The sequence below is a fragment of the Cibotium barometz genome, chromosome 52, assembly GCF_041138505.1.
Source record: "Cibotium barometz isolate CiBa-2024 chromosome 52, ASM4113850v1, whole genome shotgun sequence".
Taxonomy (NCBI): Eukaryota; Viridiplantae; Streptophyta; class Polypodiopsida; order Cyatheales; family Cibotiaceae; genus Cibotium; species Cibotium barometz.
In genome coordinates, this window is record NC_141097.1 from 19927342 (window position 1) to 19938591 (window position 11250).

Consider the following 11250-nt stretch of genomic DNA (forward strand, 5'->3'; position numbering starts at 1 on the left):
ACATTACTCCCCCCTTTTGGAAGAGTTTTCGTCCTCATAAACAAAGGTAGGGTACTAACATCCTCCCAAGTTGAACCTTCTTACAGTCTATCCTTCCACTTAACCAAACACTATTGTTTATCCTTCCACTTAACCAAACACTGTTGTCTAATTTTGTGATGAGTTCGCTTCTCCTACAAATCCAAGATACGCTCTGGCTCGTGTGGTAAAACTGGAGGTTCAATTAAATCTGAAAAGATGCAGGGGAGAAGAGAGCTTGAGCTCTTGCAAGCACACACACACTCACAAAACCCTAAAAGAGAACACACAAGGTGAAAGGCTGAAAATCTTCTTCTTCTTCACTCAACAAAACCCTAAAAGAGAACACACAAGGTGAGAGGCTGAAAATCTTCTTCTTCTTCACTCAACACACCATATACAAAGATAAGAGTATACACCATATGAAAAGGTACTCAACCAAATACATACTAGGGTTCTCTATAGTGTGAACCCAACTAAATGAGCTGGCACTACAACTATGCTAGTCTCTAGAATGGCTGTCACACAACCTGTCATCCCACTGGCCGCATATCATCCATGATCTCACCAACCATGCCAGTGGTATAAGTGTGGGGCCTATCCCCCAGGCGGGTCATCAGTGTCCACCGCCTCACTAGATGAGCTCGATATCTCAACACTCCCCCTTGAGCTCAACTCCATCTCATGTACACCAAGCAAAGCCCTGAATCTGCGGAGCTTCTCTATACCCAATGCTTTGGTAAAAATGTCAGCGACCTGATCCTATGTGCTGACATAAACAAGGTCAACGTCTCCTGCCAAAACCTTCTCTCTGACAAAATGGTAGTGGACCTCCATATGCTTCGTGTGAGCATGAAAAACTAGGTTCCTAGCCAACTATATACTGCTAATGTTGTCACAGAAAATGACAACTTGTCTATCCACTGATAGACCCAAATCTGCAAGTAGCTTTCTCAACCAAGCTACCTCATGCTACCAATGACTATGCATTGAAGATCAAGGGTATTGTGGAATCCCTTGCATCTATTGGCATTTCAGTAGATGATGATGATAAGGTGGAAGTCTGTCTACGTGGTCTCGGGCCACAATACAAGGCGTTCAAGACGTCTATTCAGACTCGGGAAAACATTCCCAATTTCACAGATTTGGTTTGTCTCATCTGAAAGTCTTTGGATACATTGCATATGTGCAGGTGCCAGATGAGCTGAGAACTAAGCTGGATCCAAAAGCTGAAAAATGTGTGTTTATTAGATATTCCCTTGAGCAAAAGGGATACAGGTGTTATAACCCTGCTACACGTGAGTTGAGGGTAAGCAGGGATGTTGTTTTTTATGAGATGAGCAGCTGGTATGCTGCTGAAAAAGAAGCTGTTGGGGCTGATGTGAGTGGAAATGTGGTTGCACAGAATGCAAGTTAGCAATCATATTCTTTGAATGGACCAAGAGAGTCCTCATCTAGTGGTTTAGTGTTGATAGACCATGTGTTGATAGACCATGGAGTGGCAGGCGCTGCGTCATAATACCAGTCCTGCAAATGTGATTTCTGTAAGGCATTCTCATGTTGATGGAGAGTCTAGTGGCTTAGAGATGAGCCTTGATGAGGATCTTGGGATACCAACTATGAGAACACCTGGTGTAAAGAAGACTATGGAAGCCATGAATGCAAAGCTGCAAAGATCTGGGAGAGTAAAGAATCCTGTGCAAAGGTTTACCTATGATGGTTATGTTGCACATCACTATGCATACATGGCAAAAGTTGTATAGGTTGTAGAGCCCACATGCATTGATGAGGCTGTTGGAAATGTGTGTTGGGAGAAAGCTATGGATGAGGAGATGGATGCACTATATGGAAATGAGACTTGGGATTTAGTGCAATTGCCTGAAGGCAAGAAAGCCATTGGATGCAAGTGGGTGTACAAAAAGTAAGACATAGCAGTGATGAACATAGCAGTGATGGAAGCATAAGCAAGTACAAGGCTAGATTGGTAGCCAAAGGATATGCGCAGATATATGGCATTGATTATGAGGAAACTTTCAGCCCAGTTCCCAAGATGGCAACAGTGAGAGTTGTGATAGTAGTGGCTGCGTCAAAGCAATGGTCTTTACATCAGCAGATGGATGTAAAGAATGCATTCTTGCGCATGGGGATTTGTAGGAAGAGGTGTATATGTTGCAGCCACCTGGTTATGAGGATGTGAGTCACCCTGAGCATGTTTGCAGGTTGAAGAAAGCCTTGTATGGCTTAAAACAAGCACCAAGAGCATGGTCTGACAAGATTTCTGAATATCTTGTCACTATTGGCTTTCATGTAGCCAATGCAGATTTCTCGCTGTATGTGAGACACAGTGATAGAGGGGTTGTGCTTGTTGTCATCTATGTAGATGACCTAATCATTATGGGGGACCATGATGCAGAGATCTTTGATGTAAAGATCTTGCTTAGACAGAAGTTTGAGATGAAGGATCTGGGGGAGCTCAGATATTTCTTGGGCATTGAGGTGATTAGGTCACCACATGGTATTGGATTACTGCAGAGACAGTATGGCTTGGACATGTTGTCCAAGTATTGTATGATAGGTTGTAAGTCTATCTCAGTGCCATTGGATCAGAATGGCAAGTTGAGTGCAAATTCAGGAGAGATTTTGGAGGATCCTACTATGTATAGGCACATAGTAGTTTTAACTTTTAAAACAATCCATTGACAAATAATTATTCGTTACAAATGTCATAACTCAAAATTTCCATCAATCCTTGTTTCTCACAAAACAGTATCACTCTGGACTCTCCATGTTGAGACCAACAGGTCAGTAACGAGATCCAATAACAGATTACAATAATTTTCTCGTCATCATATATATATATATCTTCCACGACATACGCATGGGTGTCCTAAGCACCGCGAGCCCGTGCATCGCCTGTCAGAACCCTCCAGGATCCGCCTTTGGTGTCTTGGCACTTCACTCAGGGACCGCTTCGTCGGCCCTCGCCCATCGTACCAGAAGCACACCATGTTTTTACCATACCCAGGCTGGTCAAGACTGGGCAGGTTTTTGCCGCATGAGCCATCCTTTGAACACTCCTCGCCAGCTGTTGCAACCGAACTTCCATTAGAAAAACACATATACCAAATGCTCCCTCCAGCATTCTAGCATAAGACAGTCCTTTAAGAAAACAGGGTTTCTATGCAAGTTTTCACCTTTGATTTTCTTTTGAATACAATGGGTGTATCTTAAATCCGTATCCCTATACTTCTAGATCACAGGTCTAAAATTCCAATAGAATTTCCTTTTTTCTATAACCTTGATCCTCAGATCAAAATCAAGGGTCTTAACTTGATTTCAAATTCGGTGGATGATTTGAGCAAAATTTTTCTGAACTGGTCACATCGTCTTTTCTTGAAACTGAAGGAGATTTAGTCTTGGTCATAGTCTAATTCAGGGTTTGAGTCTGGAAAGGTTCTCCCTGAACTAACTTTCTCGAAGGGTAATATTTCAATTACTACTTTATTGAATTTCAATCATTGAGTATTTTGCTTAACTGAACTTAAAACTAATCAATTCCTATGAGGAATAAATTAATCATTTATCTAAAATTCCGACTTTGATAGTTTTTTTTTAAATTTTCTCATTATCATCCTAGAGAATATGAAACAGTAGAATTTTCTCTCACAGAGTATTTACTTATTCATTTACCAATATTCATGGGATTTAAACATAGGATTAAAGAGAACTCTTATTTTGACATGAAAATTCTGTATGCATCTATTTATGCATAAAATCCAACTTCTATGGAAATAACACTTTTATATAAAAGAAAATCCTTTTATGCATCTATTTATGTAAAAAAAATCAATTTTGATGAAAGTAACGCTTTTATAATAAAAAAATTCTTTTATGCATCATTTTATGCATAAAAATCAATATTGATGAAAGTAACACTTTTATAATAAAAAAATTCTTTTATGCATCATTTTATGCATAAAAATCAATATTGGTGAAAGTAACACTTTTATAATAAAAAAATTCTTTTGTGCATCATTTTATGCATAAAAATCAATATTGATGAAAGTAACACTTTTATAATAAAAAAATTATTTTATGCATAAAAATCAATATTGGTGAAAGTAACACTTTTATAATTAAAAAAAATCTTTTATGCATAAAAATCAATATTGGTGAAAGTAACACTTTTATAATTAAAAAAATTCTTTTATGCATCATTTTATGCATAAAAATCAATATTGATAAAAGTAACACTTTTATAATAGAAAAAATTCTTTTATGCATCATTTTATGCATAAAAATCAATATTGATGAAAGTAACACTTTTATTAAAAAAAATCTTTTATGCATCATTTTATGCATAAAAATCAATATTGGTGAAAGTAACACTTTTATAATTAAAAAAAATCTTTTATGCATAAAAAATAATATTGTTGAAAGTAAAACTTTTATAATAAAAAATTATTTCCAATATGCATCTTTCTATGCATAGAATTTAAATCTAAGAAAAATCACTCTTTTATAATAATAATAATAATAAAAACCAATATGCATCTTTCTATGCATAGAATTTAAATCTAATGAAAATCACTCTTTTATAATTAAAAAAAATAACCAATATGCATCTTTCTATGCATAAAATTCAAATTTTAATGGAAATAACACTTTTATAATAAAAATATTTCTACTATGCATTTTTCTATGCCTAGAATGAAAATAACACTTTTAGAATACACAATAGTGGAGATTACTCTTTTTGAATAATAAAAGATAAAACTTATTTCATAAAATTTAAGGAAATTTTGCCATAACCTCCTATGTATGGCTGACCATTTTTCAGTTTTTTCTATCCTCAAGTTACTTAAAAATTATCCCAAATGGTTTAAAGCATTCTAAACTAATCAAATTCCACTTTTAAAAGAGAAACAATATGAAAAGTTTAATTCTAACAATTTGATTACTTATCTAGGATAAAGAAAGGCTGAATTTAAGAATGAAGAGAGGGGGAAAGCCTTTCCAACAAGGCATAATATCATTTTTTTCATTTTAAAGAAAATAAAAATTAGAAAACCATTAAAAGGAATAAAGAAAAAGTAGGATTTCTAGCTTACTTGAATTTCTGTGAGCTTTCCTTTGGCTTGATGGTTTGAGGGATCTACTCTTGTTTGCAACAAGAGTGGCCACCAATTCTTTTGAAGAGGGAAAGGTCAAAAACTAATGAATTATCAATAAATTCACTGTTTTTGGCTCTGGGGTGGAGTAGAGTAACAGTGCATAAAACACTATTAAGCTTCTACAAAGGAGGAGGCTTCTATTTATAGGAAAAAGTGAGCTTCTAACCAAGCAAACTGATTCTAGAATTTTCCAGATCAGTTTGGTCAATTTTTGACCATTTTTGGATCAGTTTAGCTTACTTTTTGGAACTAGACTTGAATTAGGAGAGATGAAATATCTGGGACAATTGTAAGATGGAAGGTCTTAGTATCGCAAGATAATTTTCAAGCTTAAGGGTTTGGATGATTTTTAGAAAGTACGAGGTTTTCTACGTGGTCTAGATAATGAATATAAGACTAAGGTAAAAACTCAATACCCTAAAACTTTAGAAGATTCCATAAAGAGTGCACAGATCTTCGATGATAGTATTGAGAAGAAATGCATGGCCAAGACACCTTGGGTTGGAGCATCTGACTTCCATAGCTCTAATGGATTCAAACGGAAGGGGGCCAAACAAGGTAGTGACGTGGTTAAGAAGGCTAAGGGGCCAAGCAAGGTAGTGATGTGGTTAAGAAGGCTAAGGGGCCAAGGGGTCGCTTGTCTCTGAAAGATTATAAGTGAGCTAAAAATGAAAAATTATGTTTTATTTGCATGGCTGATCACGATAAACATAATTGTCCCAAGAATCATGGCAAGGATGTCGATAAGGGTGGTAGTAAGGCACTTCACACGGTGCAAGTCTTACCACTTGAGGCTTCTCAAAAGTTTTCTGAAGTTCAAGTATGCCATACCGATGCCATGCATGAGTGTTGTGTAACCTCTGTGATGTGAGTATCCTCTTTTGGGCCTTATGATTTGGTTCAAATGCATGGACACATCAACGGACGAAGAGTTCGTGTCATGATTAATAATGGGGCTACACATAACTTTCAAAATTATCATTAAAATTACCACAAAACCCTAGTGATCATAAATACATGGTATCTCTTACTAATGGGCATGATAAGAATGTATGGGACACGGTGATTAAGCAAGTACCACTCATTATTCAGGGACATGAAATGTACTTGGATTTTTAGGTTATACATATTACTAGAGTTGATATTATTTTGGGTCATGAATGGTTGTTCCATTTAGAACCATGTCTTTCTCATAGTTATCTAGACAATACTTTTGATTTTGAGGTAAATGGTAAACAAGTTTGTTTGCAAGGTGAGCGCAATGTGCCCCCATCTCCACTCATTTGTTTTGCTGAAGTGGACTGCCTTGTACATGCTCATGAAATACAAAATCTCTTTTTGTGTTACATGTCTCCTTTAGTTTTATCTCATGATGATGCTAGTGGTGGTAATTTTAATTCCAATTTCAGTATTAAATCTCTCAATTATGTCATATGTGAACAACATGTTAGTCCTATGCATAATAATGAACAAACTCAAATTTTTCCCAAGCTCACTCAACAATTTCTAATTCTTTGCAAAGTCTTTTGCTTGAATTTCATTATGTGTTTCCAAGTGACTTGTCGTATGGTTTGCCCCCTGAGCGCAATGTCTAGCATGCCATTGAAGTGTTCAAGGATTCTAAACCAGTCTGCAAGCCTCTGTATCGGCTTAGTGCTAGTGACGCCAGTGAGGTAAAGCGTTAGCTTGCTGACTACCTCGCCAGGGGCTTCATTAGGCCTAGCAATTTGCCATTGGTATCACCAATTTTATTGGTGAAGAAAAAAGATGGGTCTATGAGTTTATGCATGGACTATCGTGGTTTGAATGCAATCACGATAAAGAATAAGTATCTGTTACCCGAGTTGATGAGCTTTTTGATCAACTGCAAGGTGCGCCATACTTTAGTAAGATTGACTTAAGATTGGGGTTATCATCAAGTCCGTATCCGCATGGAGGATGTGCCTAAGACAACTTTTTGTACCAAATTTGGGCATTATGAGTTTTAGTTATGTCGTTTGGTCTAACTAATGCTCCAACTATGTTTATGACTATCACGAGAGTGAGATTTTTTAGAATATTTTATCATGGGAATGAATCCAATTAATTATGTGTGATGCATGGTTCATGTGTGAAGCATGGTAGTGAATGATTTCCATTTGTTAGAATTATTTTTGTGACTGTTTCCAAAGTAATTATGATCTAACATTGTGGACTATGTTGAGTATAGATCATGAGTTCGGGACAACCAAGGTGGATATTGGAGGAGATTATCTAGCCAAGCACATGTGTGCTAAATATTTGATTTTGTATGGTTTGGCCCATTGTACATATGTTGGGCAAGGTTTATCTTTGATGAGGTGCTTTAAAAGCATTGGACTAAGGGTCAATTTTGTAAAAAGCCCAATTTTGGAAAAAGCTATGCTATTTATGGCTCTAAGGACTAAATTTATGAATATGATTTAAATACCGCTTGTGGGAGTGGAGCCACACACGTAGGGGGGAAGATTGCACCCAATCTTGTGTTCTTTGATTTTTATGCTCTTGATTTATGCTTTGATGTTATTTATTTATTTTATTATTTAATTTGTGAAATAATCTAATGTGGGGGGCCATGGTGGGCGAAAGCCTAGTCAATGGTACAACCCATCGCCTGGAATTTTCCTTCAAATTACAAACCTCTCCAATAACGCCACAATCTTCTCAACTTAATGATTTTCAATCCCTAGCGAAGATATCTATATTTGCCTCGCAAGTCAACATAATTCCTTCAATCCTCACCAACAAGTGGCTACTTCAACACAGAGCAGTTCAATAAGAGTCTATATGACTCAATTCTTGTACTTCATGAAAATTTGCTTCTAAGAGCACTTAAATATACATAAAAACATAAAAAGCACATGGACAAAAGAAGACAGGATTAGGTCCTACTCAACAACATTTGACAAGAGTCGTGCCACACAAAGGGACATCATCACAGGCTAATTACTTCAAATGATGAATGTCGCTTCAATGAATCAAATGAGGAATTGAGAATCACCATCTCATTCTGATGATTAAGTCTACGTTCCTCTGGATCCTTCTCTCTCTTCTCTCCCATTATTAACATCTCTTAGTGTCCCCACTAACAAAAATCACATGTAACATTGCCGATGATTGCCAAAAACAAATTGAGCAAAAAAAAGGGGGCTCACACAAATATAAAAATGCAATCATTCACACAAAAAACCCCACCCACCACCCCGTTAGGAATTTCCAATAAACCACTAACCTCTTCATTCATTAACTAGATTTTCTTCTTTCCTCTGAAGGAACAAAGACCATTGAACATCATTCAACATCAAAGCCATCAAAAAAGCTTGTTCATTCTCCCCACACAACGGTCTTCAATGCAATCACACGAACGCGATCGCCACCATCAGGAAGGGGGAATGTTAATCCAATTCTAGGATTAACAAGAGCTACCGACATTATCTTACATCAAGGAGTCACGGTAGATACACCAAAGGGTCACACGAACGCGATCGCCACCATCAAGAAGGGGGGAATGTTAATCCAATTCTAGGATTAACAAGAGCTACCGACATTATCTTACATCAAGGAGTCACGGTAGATACACCAAAGGGTCATACATTCAAGATATAAAGCAATAGTGTCCAAAAGCTACAACTTGGACGGGCGCCTGTAATGGTGTGTCGGAGTATTTATGACGATTCCTGCTTCAAGAGCATGTGATAGCAAGTTAGGATGAAGTCCTAAGTGATGTACTTCATGGATATATTATAAGAGTAGTCATTGTAATAGTATTAGGCCTCTTATGAGCCTAAAGTGCTCGGCCGGCCATAGTTTAAGTGAGTGTGAACACTTATGGCCATGTATATAAGTGAATTTCTCTCATAATACAGCATACTCTCCCATTGTGCAATTGAGTCTTACTCTTGCTAATCCTCTTGCTAATCTCTCTCCCTAATGTATGCTAGTGAGTGTGTGTGAGTGAAGTGAGGTAAGAGGAGGGACGAGAACTTGTAGTGCAATGCGGCGGTGTGACAATGCTCACAGGAGACGTGGTGGAATTGCTTCTCAAGGAGTTGTAGAGATTGGAGACCTCAAGGGTTACGAGCTCGGCCATTGGAAAAATCCTCACAACACTTGCGGTTCACAAGGTAATCTCTTTTTGGATGTGTTTCAAGGAGGGTTAGGGTGAGCCATAACATTTTTTAGCAACAAAGCGTGCTACCTTTTACTTGGCCTCTATATGGAGGCTTGCTTACCATTGGGGTATCAAATCTCTTGGGAACAATCTTGTTTCTTGTGTGAGGATGAAAGATGGGAGTTTTTTATGTAAAATCTTGAATGAGGTGAAAAAAGAGTAGATAGTAGTTTTTTTTTGGTTTTGGTGTATGACAGATTTGGAACAGTTAATATAAATAAATATTATTGGTGCCAAAAAAAGTGCCACTATTGGGCTGATCCACAATGTAATTTTGGACATAATAAGAAAAAAATAACTAGAGATAGATTTTCTACTATCACAATCTCCTACCCAATCTGAGTCACAAAATCTAGTCAAGTTATTGCCTAATATGTAAGTGATACCATATGGATCCGAGGGTGCCTTTGATATACTTTAACACCCGCATCCATGCATTTTAGTGGTTCTCTTGGGGTTGATTTGAGAACCTAAAGGCAGCACCAATCCATCTATTAGCCCCCTATAGTAGTCTAAGCCTATATAGATACCATGGATCTAAATAGAAGCAATGCTATTTTCAAGTTATTCTTAGGATCTAACTTCCCTACTTGGAAAAAAAAGGTACGTCTACTCCTCATGCATATTGGTGATCAATGGCACACCAAGGAGAAACCTAAAGGCAATCTAGCTATAGTTTGGCAACACAAAAATGACAAGGCACTAGCACAAATTGGCCTTGGTCTTGTAGATAGTCTGATTTATCATGTAGACTTCAACAAAACTGCAAAAGAGGTATGGGACAAGCTCAAAAACATGTTTGGCAATAAAATTAACTAATTGTATTTCCTTGCTCCAATTTGGATATGATAATGCTTCCTCAAAGCTAGTTGACTCATGTACTTTCATTATCTCTCAGCTATCAAGGCCATTAAATCTGGTTGTCTCATGTACTTTCATTATCTCTTAGCCATTAATGCCATATTGACAATGTAAGCGAAGGCTCTCATTTTCTCCCCTCTACTCTCTTGGATATCTTACAAATAGCTATTGGCTCTTCTGTGATTTTTGGTGGAGATTTCCCATCCACCCATTTTGGATATGGCTCCTTCTATGGTGTTGTAAGATTCTCTTTGTCATCATTTAATGAATCCACCTCTTTGTGGAGTTGGTACTATCATTGGTGGTTATGTATGTTGGGCTACTTCTTGTGGAGTTGGTACTATCATTGGTGGTTATGTATGTTGGGCTACTTCTTGTGGAGTTGGTATTGTCATTGGTGATTGTGTCCGCCACATTGGGTTACTTCTTTGACACTGGTGGTTGTGTCCACCATATTAGGCTATTTCTTGTGGAGTTGTTACTGTCTCACTGGTGGTTGTGTCCGCCCTTTGGGCTACTTCTTTGTTGAAGGATAGTGTGGATGAGTCTTCTCCTTGTTCCTCAAACAACACATCACGAGACTGATAATGGATAATGGTAATGTCCTCACTAGTTGTTGTGCCTACCCTACTAGGCTACTTCTTTGTTGAAGGATAGTGTGGATGGAGCCTTCTCCTTCACTTAATGTGATGAGGTTATTCCTTAAACACTACATCACAAACTGACAATTATCTTTGGTAACCCTTTGACTCCATGTTGTACCCCAAAAAGATACACTTCTTGCTTTTGGAATCCCACTTGGTTTTGGATGAGTCTAGAACATGCACAAAATAGTCATAATTAAATGTCTTGAAATATGTAACTGAAGATTTCTTACCAAAATAAGCCTCTTAAGGTGTCATGCCCTTTACCACCTTTGTGTAACTTTTAGGGGTTCACTTAAAAATATGTAAGTTTACTACATGCAATCATTAGGAGGGTTTTTTTAAACCAAGATTTTGAAAAAAA